Below are 16,279 nucleotides of genomic sequence, written 5' to 3'. Positions count from 1 at the left end.
AAGTCGGGGACCAGGAAACCCCGTGAACGAGGTTAACAAGCACAGGGTCGTTTATTTAATAGACTCTCTAGGAGAGTGAGATAGACAGTTTATACAGAAAAAGCAGTTGTGTGTTCCATCAAGGATAATAGCAGGGCGTAGCTTCCCAAAAGGCTTCCTTGTATGCCTTTAGTGAAGGTACCACAGCGGATAGGGTGTTAGGCTAGACTTCTCCCTAACCACTCCACTGGATGGAATCCGGACCACCTAAAGGTGTATCTGCCTGAGGGAATCGATGTACGATTAACTATTTGACTTATGGGAGTGCCATCTCTAATTGCTGTATCATCCTCCTCTATCTATCCTCCTCTGTGACATGTTACACACGTGAATAAACTTGTGGTCAATTGTTGCTTGTACAATAAACCATCCATTTGTTTTCATCATAAGAACCTCCTGGCATCTAATATCTTACCTATTTTTGCTATACAGTAGCCTGTGTGTTACACTACACCTATTCGGGAGACTTCCACTTAGCAAAGGCCCTGATCCTGATGTGTGAGTCCATGCTCATTACCATTAGCTGGACATTAACTATCTGTGGTCTGGATAGCCCAGATTAGCGTTACAGCGACTTATAGCAGCCCCTCTGGCATTTGCCAGAACCCACAGATTGCCAGTCCGGGCCTGGTTAGAACTTACTTGAAGATGTGTAGCTCTTCACTTAGCAGGCACTGGCACTCTATTCCTCTTAGTAGAGGGATAAGTCTATTTCTCTTTAAATGCCCTTCCAAATGAGGCGATGCTGTAACTAGAAGTTACTGGGTCCCACATACAACATTTTTTGGAGACCCCTAATGTTTATGAATAAGACAATTTTCTGTGTATTAAAACTAGTTATCATTCAGTGCCATTCATAAAAGGAGGCTTGCAAAGTGGGTTGCTATAGGCAGTTCTTATGAGTTCTCAAAATATCACTTCGAAGTTGATGGAGACCTTTAAATGTGACACTAGCACCCAAAAATGATATGTCTGTGTCATAGAATACAGAAGGCACTTATGTGACATGTAGCATTTACTTAATGTTATTGTAAATTAACACTGCAAATTTCCCTTAGTAGGTTATACAAACTTGCTCTAAACTATACTTCACTGTGTACACTAAAATATCTAAGGGCAATGGCACCAGGTAGATATGTGGGTGTTTTGCCAAAGTTGAAAATCTTCCTTTTTAAGGAACAGTAACACTAAAACATAAAAGTGTTTTGAAGTAATTAAAATATGATGTGCTGTTGCCCTGCACTGTTTACTTCAGAAACACTAGTACAGTTTAGTAGTGTTGCCATAGGGGCAACCCTTCAAAGGATAAAAGACTCAGTATACATAGCAAATACTGTAGCAGATAAACTTTATGAAATATAATGGTGTTTTAGAGAGCTTATATGTTAATCTGCTATTTAACCTGTACCATTGGCCCTACTTCAATTGCCTCCATTGCTACACGGCAGCTTGTTAAAAAACACAATGCTAGTGTTTCTGAAGTTAATAGATCAGTTTTACCAGTACAGAACAACAGTACATTATATTTTAATTACTTTAAAACACATTTAGTTTTTGATGTTCCTTTAAATGCAAGCCCCTTCATGTTTCTGCTAACTGTAGAGTCATATTGCATGCTTTATACCCATGTTGTACTCTTACTCATTTAGACTGTCAGCTCTATGGAGCATGGACCTCCTTCCACTTGTCTCTAACACTTAAAGGACAAGGAAAGTCTAAAATAGAATAAGGCTAGAAATGCTGTATTTTGTATACTAAACATAAGAATGAACTTACTGGACCACAAAGCCTAATCAAACAAATGATTTATGCTTTCAAAGTTGGCCACAGGGGGCTGTCATCTTGTAACTTTGTTATACATCTTTGCCTGACCCTGCACATGCTCAGTGTGGTCTGGGCTGCTTAGGGATCATCATAAACAAAGCTGCTTGAATTCTGCATGGCTGGTAAGTAAGGCGGGGGCTCCCCCTGCTGTTCATAAGTATTATTGTTTCACTGCTCAGCAGTTAGGGACCGTCTGACAATTCCTATCCACAGCAGTAAATGAAGGGAGAATTTCACTGCATACAGTCAGGTTTCTTATAAAAACGGGACACATTTTTTAAAGTATATTGGAGATAGGTTTCTTTTTCATTAAAGAAAGTAAAAATGGGATTTTATTTTTTTGCCTTTCCTTGTCCTTTAACACTTAGGGGGTTATATATTAAAGTCCGAATGCCAAAAAAAAACTAGAATTTTTCGGGATTTATTATAGCCCAAGGATGGAAAAAGTCTGAATCCGAAAATTAGATATCTCAGACCTGACGAGGTTGCATATAATCCAATGGAAGAAGTTTTGTGCACTAATCCAAAGATTTCATGGTTTTTGGGCAAAAATCAGAACAGATCAAAGTTTTCCTTTTTTTCACGATTTTTTTGGGTCTTTTCAGGTAAAGAAAATTTTCAGAAAAGTGTATTTATAACTAACGAGAAAAAACCTGTATGGATTTGGTCAGAGTAGTTCTCCTGTACATAAGTAGCACCCCATAAGTAAAAACATACACTAATACAAAGACAAGAACATATTCTTGTGGTTTAAGTGCATGTCATTACCCTTGAAAATTGTTTGTATTATTTCATGTAGTGGAGCAATTGGGATGGTAAACAAAATTCTAAACTAAAGGAGCATTATGTGAAGACAGCAACATTTGCTGGTGCACATTTATAATTAGTGGCAATGAGAATATCCTTGAATTCCATTTAAAAGTTATGATGCTTAGTTGGAAAAGGTTAATTACTTTATGTAAAAAATGTATAGAATTCGAAAATTAATTTATGAATTGGACACTGTTTTGTTTTTAGCTTATGCAATTAAGGATCAGTTTACTCTTCAGGGAGAAACACGTTTATGAAAAGTATTGCTTTTTGTTTACTTTGGGCCTTTGTATTTAAAACTGATTTTAAAAAAACTGATTTAAAAAAAAAATAGTTTTGCAAATACTATCTTTTCTTTTAATAAGCATTTTTTCAAAAGTTGTCATTTATCATTGTGACAAGAATTCAGAATAAACAAGCAGCAAACTTAGCATCAGTGCTTGAAGCAGAAATCTTAAGTACAGAATAACCCACAGGATACAGTCAAGTTTCTGCTTCTGGGCGCATCTGTGCCCTGGATTTGCACTTAAAAATGAAATTGGCTTGCACTGTGAAACCTGGGGACAGGAGATTATGGACACAGTGGTGACACCGCTCTGCAATCAGCAGAAACTCTCCAGTTCATTATATTCTGTTTGTTTGCAGGTCTGATTTGCTGAAAAGGATACTCTATTATCTCATTTCTCCAGTAATGTTATTTGAGCACAGAGATAACCTGTTAGCACTGACACTGCTAGTGAATATATATATATATGTTGTAGTCTAAAATGCACTAAAAAAACCTTTGTGTTTTGCCTGCGTTGAGTATAAGTGGAGTGGAATTTTAGTTTTTCCAAAGCACATTTTTTACATTGCATACAGTTGGAATACAATTCAGAATGTTGTAAATAAATCAGTTCACTATATCCAATACAAAGACTAGCCACATCACATCTTTACTCAATAAAACAAATGTAATGCACACACTGCACCTGTTTTCAAAAGAAACAAAGAGATCTAATGCAAGTCTCATGGAATAAGCTAAAAGGGTTAGAGCTGACAAAACGTAGTTACCAGATAGCAGGCAGGGAGAGATGAATCATTTCAGATAAACATTATGATAGCACATTCTTGTATGCATATATATAGAGAAAATGTGGCACACTCTTTCGGGGTACCCTATGCCAGATGTTACCATAAAAATTACAGGGCAGAACCCAATGATACCAGACAGGTTCTCCTCCAATGGTTCACTTGGAACTCCCACCTTGGGCCTTATGTTTAAAACACAACTAGGTGTCTCTCTTAACTGATACTGCACACATGGACCCTAACTGATGGGGTACCCAGTGGGGTATTTCCCCTTCTTAATCCTAGGTGGGGTAGATGTTCTTATTGGCAGTTCTTTTTAAACCATGTTAGTTATTGTATTTATTAGCTGTTCTATCACTACTACAATGAGCTATAACAATAACTATTCTGGCTAGGCCTGGCAGCTTCTTCATCTGGTGTCAACTGTCTGGAGTCTCACATCCCCATCTTGAGAACTTGTCTCCTTTCGAGAATTAGCTTGGGCTGCTTTCTGCTCTAGTGGGCATTAGTAGTACAGGTATGTGACCTGTCATCCAGAATGCAAGAGACCTGGGGTTTTCTGGATAATGGATCTTTCTTTAATTTGGATCTTTGTACCTTAAGTCTACTAGAAAATCATGTAAACATTAAACAAACCCAATAGGCTAGTTTTGCTTCCAATAAGGATTCATTATATCTTAGTTTGTATCAAGTACAAGCTACTGTTTTATTGCTACAGAGAAAAATCATTTATAAAAATCTGAATTATTTGGATTACGGGAGACTGTATTTATAGGAGCTATCTGGATAGCGGGTTTTTGGATAACGGATCCCATACCTGTAATTACAGAATTCAATATTAAATAAAAACCCTCTGCTACTATCTATTGGTGGAAAATATACAGTACACTCAAATAACCTTTAAACATTTTGTCACCCACTAATTTTTTTAGTTAAGGATAGACTGAAATGAATGGAGTGAAGTCTTAAATGTATGTTTTAATAATGTTTATACTAATTACTTACACAATGAATCAGCCCATAGAGCTTACTGGGCTAGTGCAGCGGGAACAATTAGCTGCCGATTCACTAACTTCGAGTGAAGGATTTGAAGTAAAAAAACTTTGAATTTCGAAGTGTTTTTTGGGCTACTTCGACCATCGAATGGGCTACTACGACCTTCGACTACGAGTTCGAATCGAAGGATTCGAACTAAAAATCGTTCGACCATTCGACCATTCTATAGTCGAAGTACTGTCTCTTTAAGAAAAAACTTCGACCCCCTAGTTCGCCATCTAAAAGCTACCGAACTCAATGTTAGCTTATGGGGAAGGTCCCCATAGGCTTGGCTAACTTTTTTTGATCAAAGGATATTCCCTCGATCGTTGGATTAAAATCCTTTGAATCGTTCGATTCGAAGGATTTTATCGTTCGATCGAAGGAATAATCCTTCGATCGCACTATTTGCACTAAAATCATCCTTCGACTTCGATATTCGAAGTTGAAGGATTTTAATTCCCAGTCGAATATCGAGGGTTAATTAACCCTCGATATTCGATCCTTTGTGAATCGGCCCCTTAAAACATTACCTTTATTGGCTGTTTAAAGGGTAATTCATAGTGATGGGCAAAATTATTCATCAGGTGCGAATTCGCAACGGTTTTATGCGTTTCATCGCCGGCGAATAAATTTGCAAAATTGCCGCCAAAATTAGCTTTGGCACAATTTGACAATTCTGATGCCTGCGACAATTAATAGGGCCCATTGACTTTAATGTGCATCAGAAATGTCGCAGTTGTCAGAATTGTCATCATCGTCAAAATAATTTTGCCGCCGGCATCAACATTTGCGTTTCGCAAATTTGTCATTGTTTCGCAAAGTTTGTGGGATATTCACTAATTTTCCGGTGAAGCGAAACGGGAGAAATGTGCCCATCACTGGTAATTCGCATTTGTTAACTTTACATTGACAAAATTTAAAAACATCAAATAAAAAATGACTAATTGCACTTTGTCTTTGAATATCCCTGTCAACATCATACTAAAAGTTAAAGGTTAACTAACCCCTTTAAGGTATACTAGACTGGAGCCAACTTGTTGCTGTATTATATTATTTTTGTAGTTGAATGGTCTTGAAAAAATGACTCTGGTGTTCAGTGAATAACAGTCGCTTAAGAGGAATAAAAGGAAGTTCAGAGACCTATTCCAGATAGTTATATAGTTTTCACATAAAATTTATAAGTTACATCATATGCTGCCTGAAAAAAAAAGAAAGGTTACTGAAATTTACACCAATTTCAATTTTGTGTACAGAATCAAAACTCCATTCTACATTTCTACTGCACTGCTGCCGGGAGCATAACAATGTAAAAACAATACAGTATTATATTATACACGCTCAGGGCGAACGCAATTATGCAGTGTTTCACCTTTTATGATACAAAAGTTAACCTTTTGTTTTCCTTTTTGCAATAACTTTACCAACATTTAAAGGATGATTTATTCCTTGCCTTTTGCTGTGTATTTGGGCATGCCGTTCATTGTAATGGGTTTTCGAATAAAGTCCTGGATTTTACACCCTGCACACTGGGAGAAATGAGGGAACTGGCTCCAAGTCTGTATTTATCTTGATTATAGCAATATGTCAAACAATTCAGTTTATATTGTTGTACGAAGTTCACATATAAAAATGATAATGACTGTGATGAACCACAAACAATCAGCAGCTTAAGATGATGTTATTTATTTAGATTCATTTGAGCATTGTCTAAAATATTATACTTGCGGGTGAATGGCAGTCATCAACATGTGTCAGTTGCACAGTCATTAACAATACAGGAGTATAAAAAAGTGTAAGTAAAATATGTTTTACATTTACAATTGATACAAATAATTGCACTTTAAAAATGACAAAATGCCAGTGTTTTGACACTTGAATATGACGAATTTGTTGGAGTAGAGGATATGCTGTCACTGACATAGTTATTTTGACGAAATGAATTTGCAAGTCAGAATATAGACTTTGGAATAAAGAATAGAAACTTTAACACTTAAATAAAATAGTGAATTAATGATTGTTCGCCTGGCGAAATGGCGCGAAACTTCTCCAGTGCTGAGGTTTTTCGCTAGTGAAGTGTGGTACTCGCCTTTTGGTAAATTGGCGATATCGCTGCAAAGTGTCATTGTGGATTCACTTTTGAGTAAATCTGCCCTTATATGTGATAAAGTAGTGGACATACAATAATACAATTTGTAATGGAATATTGAATTAATAGTCCTATAGTGAAAAACGGACTATGCAAGGACAGAGGTGGTGTTAGACAAACTTAAAATAATGGCGATTGTGTAAAAGGAAATATACACCTTTTCTTTCAAAACTTTTTTATTTGATAACATTACAGCAATCACTTTCGTCATAGCTGATTTTTGGACATTTTTACTTTCAGAGAATGGATACTCTCCTACGCAGAGGAGGACATTGCCATCAGATTCAAATACCCTAAGGGTGAAGAAAGAAAAAACTTTTGTTTCCATCATGTCACAGTTATACAGCATAAATCAGAACATTCTAGTATTGGAAATTGCTTATTAACAAAAATCAAACCAATAAACTTAAACAACCGTTTCCGTGTCCGTGTTTAATATGAAGTTACAGTATTGCTCCTAATGCAGTATTTAAAACCACGCAAAGTACCATCCAGTAGGTGCCAACTCCATCCAATCGTACTATTTGCTACTCTTATATAATTATAGAAAATTAAACCAGAAAGGTCGCATCCAATATATTTATTATAACCTGCTATATGATATCCAAGGCGTCCAGATTTTGGTGTAAACATTATATTTATCTGCAGTAATACTTAACATTCTCTCAATTACCATAATCCAGTTCATTTTGAGTCTGAACATAATTATAGGAATTGAGCTCTTTTTCCAGGATGCAGCAATAGTCTGTTTCGCTGCTGTAAAGATAAATTGTATACGTTTGCGATGATATTTATTCGGGGTTGGAATAGTCGTGTTAAGTAACACCATCATGGGATCTTTTCGAAGTTTGATCCCCATAATGGAATCAATCAACGTAAATATTCTGGACCAAAACCTGAACGCCTGTCTACATTGCCACCAAATATGTAGCATAGTACCGTCCATGCCGCAATTACGAAAGCAGAGCGGGCTGGAATTAGGGTAAAATTTATGCAATTTCGCGGGGACCATATACCATCCAGATATTACATTATATAACGTTTCCTGAAACATTAGTTGAGATCTTAGACGTATTTGTCCAAGTTTGTTGCCATGTAGATTCATCTATCACAGTACCCAATTCCCTTCCCCATTGTTTGGAGTAAGTTGGAAGGGAAGAAATCGTAGAATTCAAAATTTCTTTATACAGAATGGATATTATTCCTCCACTACAAGGGAATTTAACACACATTTGCTCCCAGGCAGAAGAGGTCAAAATATTAGTACATCCTTTAATCACTATATTAAGAAAATGTTGAATTTGGATATACCGAAAACATTCTGATCTTGGAGGACTATTTTGCTCAACAATAGTAGACCATTTCTTAAGGCCTTGCAAACCAAAAAAGTGAGCGACATACGTCATATTATGAGATTTCCACCAACAAAAGTCCCTGTCCTGAAGCCCTGGTTCAAAAATAGGATTACCAATTACAGGCATAGCTGGGCAATGGGGAGACATCAAAGGAGTTTTTTGTACAGTTTGGTCCCAAACAGACAATGCCATTTTGAGCACAGGAGTGGAAGCAGTAGGTCTGACCTGCTTAGGAATCCATGGCAACGCTGCAGGATTTATTGGTTTCAAATACGCAACTTCAATTTGAGCCCATAATGGGAGATTGGGTCTATAAAAGTGAATGATCGGCATAATTTGCGCGGCCTGATAATAATAAAGTAGATTGGGAACATTCAGAGCACCTTTGTGTCTGGGTAGCATTATCGTGTTCTGGGACAGCCTAGCTTTTTTACCCCCCCAAATAAAATTCATAAGTTTTGATTGCATTTTATGTAAATGAATTCTTGCTATTTCTATCGGTAAAACTTTGAAAAAATACAATATTTTAGGCAACAGTATCATTTTAATTGCATTTACCCTACCAAGCCAAGATATACGCAGTTTTGATCACGCCCTAAGCGATTTCTCAATTTCTGCCCATAGCTGAGGGTAGTTGGCTTGGTATAGACCTTCAAGAGTTGGCGTTATTGCTACCCCCAGATAATGTAAGTGATTATCCCTCCATTGTAAGTCGAAATTAAGTTGAATCAATTTTTTCTGAGATTGGGCAAGGTTCAGAGGTAGGGCTTCAGATTTCGTAGGGTTTATCTGCAGGCCAGATATGAGCCCAAATTGATAAAGGTTATTAAACAAGTGTGGTAAAGATGTGAGCGGTTTCGTTACCGTCAACAAGATATCATCAGCAAATAACATTTGTTTGTGAGTCTGTTGACCTATTGTAATCCCATTTATATTTGGGTCCTGTCTGATCAACAGTGCTAAAGGCTCAATCGCTAGAATAAATAACAATGGTGAGAGGGGGCACACCTGTCTCGTCCCCCTATGCAAGGTAATTGTCTCAGAGGCAAAAGGACCCCATTTTAGAAAAGCTTGAGGGGTATTATATAAAGCTTGGATAGATAGGAGGAATTTGTCTCCAAAATTCCATTTTATTAGGAAATATACACCTTTATACATTGCTTGATCACCAAATTGTATGCCAAATATTTTTAATGGATGATTTCCATACTCTTGATGGACTATAATCTAATAAAAACTGAAGGTTCTATGTTGTTTTGCAGGTTTATTAGCAAGTGATTGACTGTTTCAATGGCAATGACTGTTTCATTTCGTTTTTTGTCAATCATAATATCCTGTTGAATAATATAACTTCTAAGTCTAAATTGTTCATCTGCACCACAGATATGATGAAGGACCATTTATTTTACAAAGAAAAATCTTTCTTATGGATTATATGAATGAATTCTTCAAGACTGCCCATTATTTCCAGCACCCCTGATATTTTTTCTTCTTTCACAGCAGATGGTTTAAACCTATATTCATATTATAATAATTGAATGGTTGAGATGTAACACAAGCCTATAGCTTTATGATTCTGGATGTCAAGTGCTGGGAAGAAATCTTCAGTGAACGTAAACTGGCCTTCACTTTTTTTGGGCAGCCTGCAGGACACTGTAAACACATCCTATCAGAAACAAATGGCATCAGCCTGGCCAAGCAGAACAAAAGGTTAACAGAACAGAGCAGGGGTCCCCAACCGACGGACAGTCCTGAAGTGAGTCGCTGAACAATTATGCCGGCGAATGCCGGCGCGTCAAATTGGACGCTGGCACACCTAAATGGACGCAGGTGTGCCCAAATTGAATGCCAGCAAGCCTTTAACCTTTTTTTTTTACCATGATAGGGGAAGGAAACCCTAAGGGTAGGGACACACTGGGCGATTTGGGGAGTTTTAGTCGCCTGGCGACTAATCGCCGCGACTTTTCTCCCCGAATGCCTCCCCTCGCTCTGCGCCTGGCTAAAATGAAAAATCGCCTGCGCTAATCACACGCGGCGATTCGTTTTCCGAAGTCGCCCCAAGTTTCCTCGTGAGGCAACTTCGGGCGATTTCGGAAAACGAATCGCCGCGTGTGATTAGCGCAGGCGATTTTTCATTTTAGCCAGGCGCAGAGCGAGGGGAGGCATTCGGGGAGAAAAGCCGCGGCGATTAGTCGCCAGGCGACTAAAACTCCCCAAATCGCCCAGTGTGTCCCTACCCTTAGATATCAGGCCAGTAATATCAGATTGTACAGGAGCCTTATTCTCAGGAAGGTTTGCTGTCATATGTGAAAGATAATTTTTTTCTTAGGGGCAGATTTATCAAGGGTTGGATTGAAAATTCAAATTTTTAAATTTGAATTTCGAGTTTATTTTACTGTAATTTGACTAGGGAATAGTCCAAATTTGATTTGAGTTTAAAAAAAAATCGATGTTTTAGCCTATGGGGGACCTCCTACAATCAATTTGGAGTGTTTTTTTATTGTGTGAAAAAACTCGAATCTAATTTGACCCAATTCGATTCAAGTTTGCAGGTTGATCCTATTCACCCGAATTTAAAAAATTAGAATTTTTAATAAATTGGTAAATTGATTGGTTGTTTTTTTTCGAATTTTGAGTTTATGGGAGTTAACTCGAAATTCGATCCTTGATAAATCTGCCCCTTAATGTGCATTCTATCTGAAATATTTTATCTAGAGAGAGTTTACACTGGATGCGCTTTTACTATAACAGTAATGCAACTTTTGCTTGAATACTAAATGCTTAATTATGTCTAGCACAGTGTAATAAGTACACCTGCAACATGATACTAATGGGGGAATGTAATATAGGTCACTAACAGAAAGATTGTTGGCAATGCGTTCGCAAGTGTTTTCACTGTTATAATAGCTTTCTTTTCTGTTAATTTACTTTGGAAAACTCAATAAAAAATGATTATTATAAAAAAGAGTAAAAGAGTAAAGTCTGGAACCTCTCAGCTATGTTCCACTGGATTATAATCCTGGGTCTGTCATATATAAAGATGCTTTAAATTCAAAAATCAGTTTTTTGGCAAAATCACACTTTTTTTTGCAATGTAGTAATTGAGGGTGGGCAATGTTTAAATAGACTGAAGGACAAAAGTGTACAGTGTCTCAGCATGCCAGAAATATGGAAACCTCAAGAAATAAGTGTTCCAAACAAATGAATATGAAAGTATTATTATTATTGGGGCAGCCACATTAGCCACGAAATGCATGGTCTTTATGGGGCAAATTTACTAAAGGGCGAAGGGGCTAGCGCTAGCGAAAATTCGCCAGCGTGGCGTCATTTTGCCACTTCGCCGATTTACTAACGGGTGCTGACGTAAATTCACTAGAAAAGTAGGCATACTCTAGCGCTACTTCGCACCCTAGCGCCAGTTGAAGTTGCACTCTGGCGAAGGGACGTAACTACGCTAATTCACTAACTTGCGGATTTTACTGAACGTTACCTCTTGCGCCAGACTTGACTTCTCCAGCTCAGACCAAGCGAAGTGCAATATAGTAGATAGGAGTTTCTTCATAAATAGTTGAAAATGTTTCTAAGTCCCAAAAAACGCTTGCATTTTTTACTTTTCACTGGGTTATAGGCTGAAAAAGATCAATTTTTTTTTGGGGTACCCTGCTTTCCTCTTACATTTGGCACCTAAACTATACAGTTAATATTTATAGGGTAATACAAGACCTCTGTTTAATTTTATTAAGTTTCCCTTGCCTTGTGTAGTGTAATGTAGTTGCTGCAGCATACACGTCCATTGTATTTAACTGCACGCCGTATGCTAATTAGGCATCGCTATCGCAACTTCGAACTGCTTATCGTATTATCGCAAACGTAACTTCGCAACTGATCGGTAACCTGTGCGCAACTTCGGATCTTCGTGAATTTGCACAGCCCTGGCGAAACTACGCCTGGCGAAGTGTGGTGAAGTGCTGTGATGCCGTCCCTAGCGAATTTTCGGCGCTTAGTGAATATGCCCCTATGTCCTAATAAAATCTTTTTTTTTACTTTTATATTCATGTATTTGAAACACATTTTTCTTCAGGTTTCCATATTTCTGGTATACCATAGTAGTTTTGTCCTTCAACTGGAGCCATTTACTCTGGAACTTTGGTTTCTATTCTGTTTTAGTTTTTGATTTCTTATTATCATTCTAATCACTTTTTTCCAGACTATTTCAATACCTTAAAAGCTTAGAGTTCCTTTAAACAATATCTCAGCCTATCAGAACATTTCCCCGTCCCGGAGCACATCATTCAGGAATCTGATTTGTGCAGGAGAACAACACAATAAGTTAGCAAGGGACTGCTTATTAGCAATATCTTGTTTTATAGAGGAATAGTGACACTTAAAATCGATAAATGTTACTGTATCTTTAAGGTTGGACCACTTCAGTATAGAGTCAAAAAATTTTTTTACATAACATTCAGCTGAATTAAAAAAATATGGAATTGGTGCATCACTAGGTAGGTAATGTATCTCAGATCTATTTGGGTTATAATTCAGGACATCTGTTATGGACAGTACCTCCTGTTCATTTGTATTTTGATCCTGGAAATGTTACATACAATACCTCCAGTTCATTATGGGTTATACACCTGGATCTATTATGTACAATACTTCCTCTTTTATTTGGTTTTTTGATCACATGAATACATGAAGCATTTCCAAATGCAATACCCTTGACATGATGTCTCTGTGATTATTTATATTCACTTTCAGTGGAAAATGAAGAATATAATTAACTAGCATAGATAAAACATTATCATGGGAAAAAACTGATTTTTCAGTTCTGTGCTTAAAATGAATCTAGAAACTGTTCCAGAAAGGACATGTATATTATTGTGCTTTTTATATTATGAACATATTTGCAGTGACTCTAATCTGTTTGCTTATACTTATTGCATCTGTCAAGAAAATCTCAAATAAATATTAGTCTGGAGAAGGCGCCTTGATCAGCTTTGTCATATCCATGGCTGGCTAATAATATTGTGAAAACCAAAAAATGTGTGTATGGCTTTGCATATAGAGAAATGATGGACTGAATGAGAACAAAGCAGCTTAGAATACCAGTACAATATTAAAGGAGAACCAAACCTCAACAAAAGATTTAGACTAGAAATACTATACCTTATGCATTTGACATGGGACAAAGCAATCAAAGCCATTTAGCATGGTCTGCTGTCACTTACCTGGGCTTAGAGACCAACGCACAACACACAGAAATTGTAATTCACCTTCTATTTATTGCTCTCAGGCTCTCTTAGACAAATTTGGACACATTTTAAGGCATGGATCACTGGTATTATAATGCTTCAGTAAATTCAGTACGTGAAATACAGCATTTCTAATTTATTTTGTAATACTTTAGTTCTGCTTTAAATAACAGAACTAGAGGATCTACATGTAGGATGAATATCAGCCGCCTCTTAAAAAGAGAACTGCAATCTAAAATGAATAGGTGAAGATGGTTAGAAATATTACATTTATATAGTGAGATTACTGTACCAGCAGAGAGATTAAGCAGTCCTATAAAAGTAATGATCCAGGCCTACAAAGTCATTCACTCTTGTAAAACCATCTTTTGAGAGCCAGTGACACAGCACATGCTCAGTGTGCTTTTGGCTGCTGTTGAGAAGCTAGTTTTAAAGGAGAACTAACCCCTAAAAAGGAATGTGGCTAAAAATGCCATGTTTTATATACTGAACTTATCGCACCAGCCTAAAGTTTCAGCTTGTCAATAGCAGCAATGATCCAGGACTTCAGACTTGTCACAGGGGGTCACCATCTTGGAAAGTGTCTGTGACACTCACATGCTCAGTGGACTCTGAGCAGCTGTTGAGAAGCTAAGCTTAGGGGTCATCGCAAATAATCAAGCAGAAAATGAGGTTGGCCTGTAACATAAGATGATGCTACATGACTGATTATTTAATTCTGATGCTAATTGCACTGGTTTCTGTGCTGCCATGTTATTATGTAATTATCTGTATTAATTACTAATCAGTCTTATATTGTGACATTTATATTCTATATGTACTGTATATTGTAAGTGGGTCCCTAAGTTCAGTTAGTGACAGCAGCACAGAGCTTGTGCAGTGAATCAGCAGAAAAGAAGATGGGGAGCTACTGGGGCATCTTTTGAGACACAGATCTTTACTGCTAAAGGGCTGTGGTTTCCTTGGGCTGGTACAGAAGCACATAACATAATGTACAACTTTTCTACCTACTTTAGTTAAGCTTTAGTTCTCCTTTAAGGACTGTTATAAATCAGCAATCAGACAGTGAGGATCACATGTCATAGAAGCTTATGTCACTTGTATATGAAGAAATGCATCATGCCAGCTTTCAAATGGAGGTCACTGACCCCATCTAAAAAACAAATACTCTGTAAAGCTACAAAGTTATTGCTGAATTTTTCTACTCATCTTTCTATTCAGGCACACTACTATTCATATTCAAATCAAGGCATGGTTACAAGAGCAATTTGGACCCTAGCAACTGCAAACTGGAAAGAAAACTCAAAAACCACAAATAATAAAAAATAAAAAACAATTGCAAATTGTCTCAGAAAATCACTTTCTATATCACAGAGAGTATCGAGTTAATACACTCCCATTTTGTCTTGAGTTCCAACATTTACTTGGAGCATTTTCGGGCTAAAATACTGTCTCCTCTAACTGGAGTGTGGGTTCTATTAGCCTGCACCTCCAGTGTGTCAAACAAATTACTATAATAGGTGCCCTTTGAATTTTGAACCTGTGGGCAGGGAACTCATGCCTGTGAACAGAGACAGAGTATCATGCATTCCTTCCAATCTGCAGAATCACGTATGTTTGTGTAGTAAAATATACATTTACATTTATTTCTGCCAGGTCAGATTGTGTTTATACAGTTTGTCTATATAAGCCCAACTGAAAGAGCTCGTGTAAAAAGGGGAATATATTTTCCTTTTAACTAGCAGTCTTAGGGGGTTGGTTATTAAAGTCAGAATGTCAAAAACCCTAAAAATTGTGCTTTTTTAATATAAAATCCGAATTCTTCATGGAAAAAAATAGAATTTTTCCGGGATTTATGATACCCTGAGGATGGAAAAAGTCTGAATCTGAAAATCTGGCATCTAAGAACTGCCGAGGTTCTCAATGGGAGAAGTCCCAAAGGTATCTTGATTTACACTAGGTTTCGTGCAATAATCTGGAGTTCTCGGGTGGAAAAACAATTTGCATGGTTCCTTTTTTTCCACAATTTCTCCCGCTTTTTTTCCCGCACAGAAAATTTCGAGAACATTTATTGATAAATAACGGGGAAAAACCTGGGACGATTTGGTCTGCGTATTTTTCAGAAAATAACGAGATAAATTCAGACTCAAAATTCAAATGGGCTGCCCCATGTTTGTCAAACAATATATATCCCCTTCTTTATACATGTACGTTATAGCCCATATCATAAAGCTGTTGTATGTATGCAGAGTTGTGGTTGCTCCATGACTGCAAATCCATACCTGGGAAATAAACCCATGGCACCCAATCAGATGTTTTTTTCTATGTTCAGCCTGCAGCTGGCTTAAATAAATCTAATCACTGCCCAGGTGCAGATTTGTCCAATGTTTTTAAAGGAGAAGGAAAGGTACCAAAACGGTTTATTGTTAATTGATTAGCCACAATAGTGCAAGCTATAACACTATTTATTCTGTAGAATGCTTTACCATACCTGAGTAAACATTCCTAGAAGCTCTCTGTTTAGGATAGCAGCTGTCATATTCACTCGGTGTGACATCACATCTGGCCTGAGTTCCCCTTCTCAGTCATAGCTCTGGGCTCAGATTACAGCAGGGAGGGGAGTAAACTGAGCATGCTTAAGCCCTAGCCCTCGAGGTTTAAGATGAAAGCAGGAAGTCTGATACAGAAGCCCATGTATACACAACAGAAGGAAAGAAATGCAGAGGACAGAGCAGCATTACTTT

Source organism: Xenopus laevis, chromosome 6L (assembly GCF_017654675.1).
Source record: "Xenopus laevis strain J_2021 chromosome 6L, Xenopus_laevis_v10.1, whole genome shotgun sequence".
In the NCBI taxonomy this organism is placed as follows: domain Eukaryota; kingdom Metazoa; phylum Chordata; class Amphibia; order Anura; family Pipidae; genus Xenopus; species Xenopus laevis.
The sequence above is the reverse complement of the archived record's forward strand: the minus strand, read 5'-3'. Positions refer to the sequence as shown.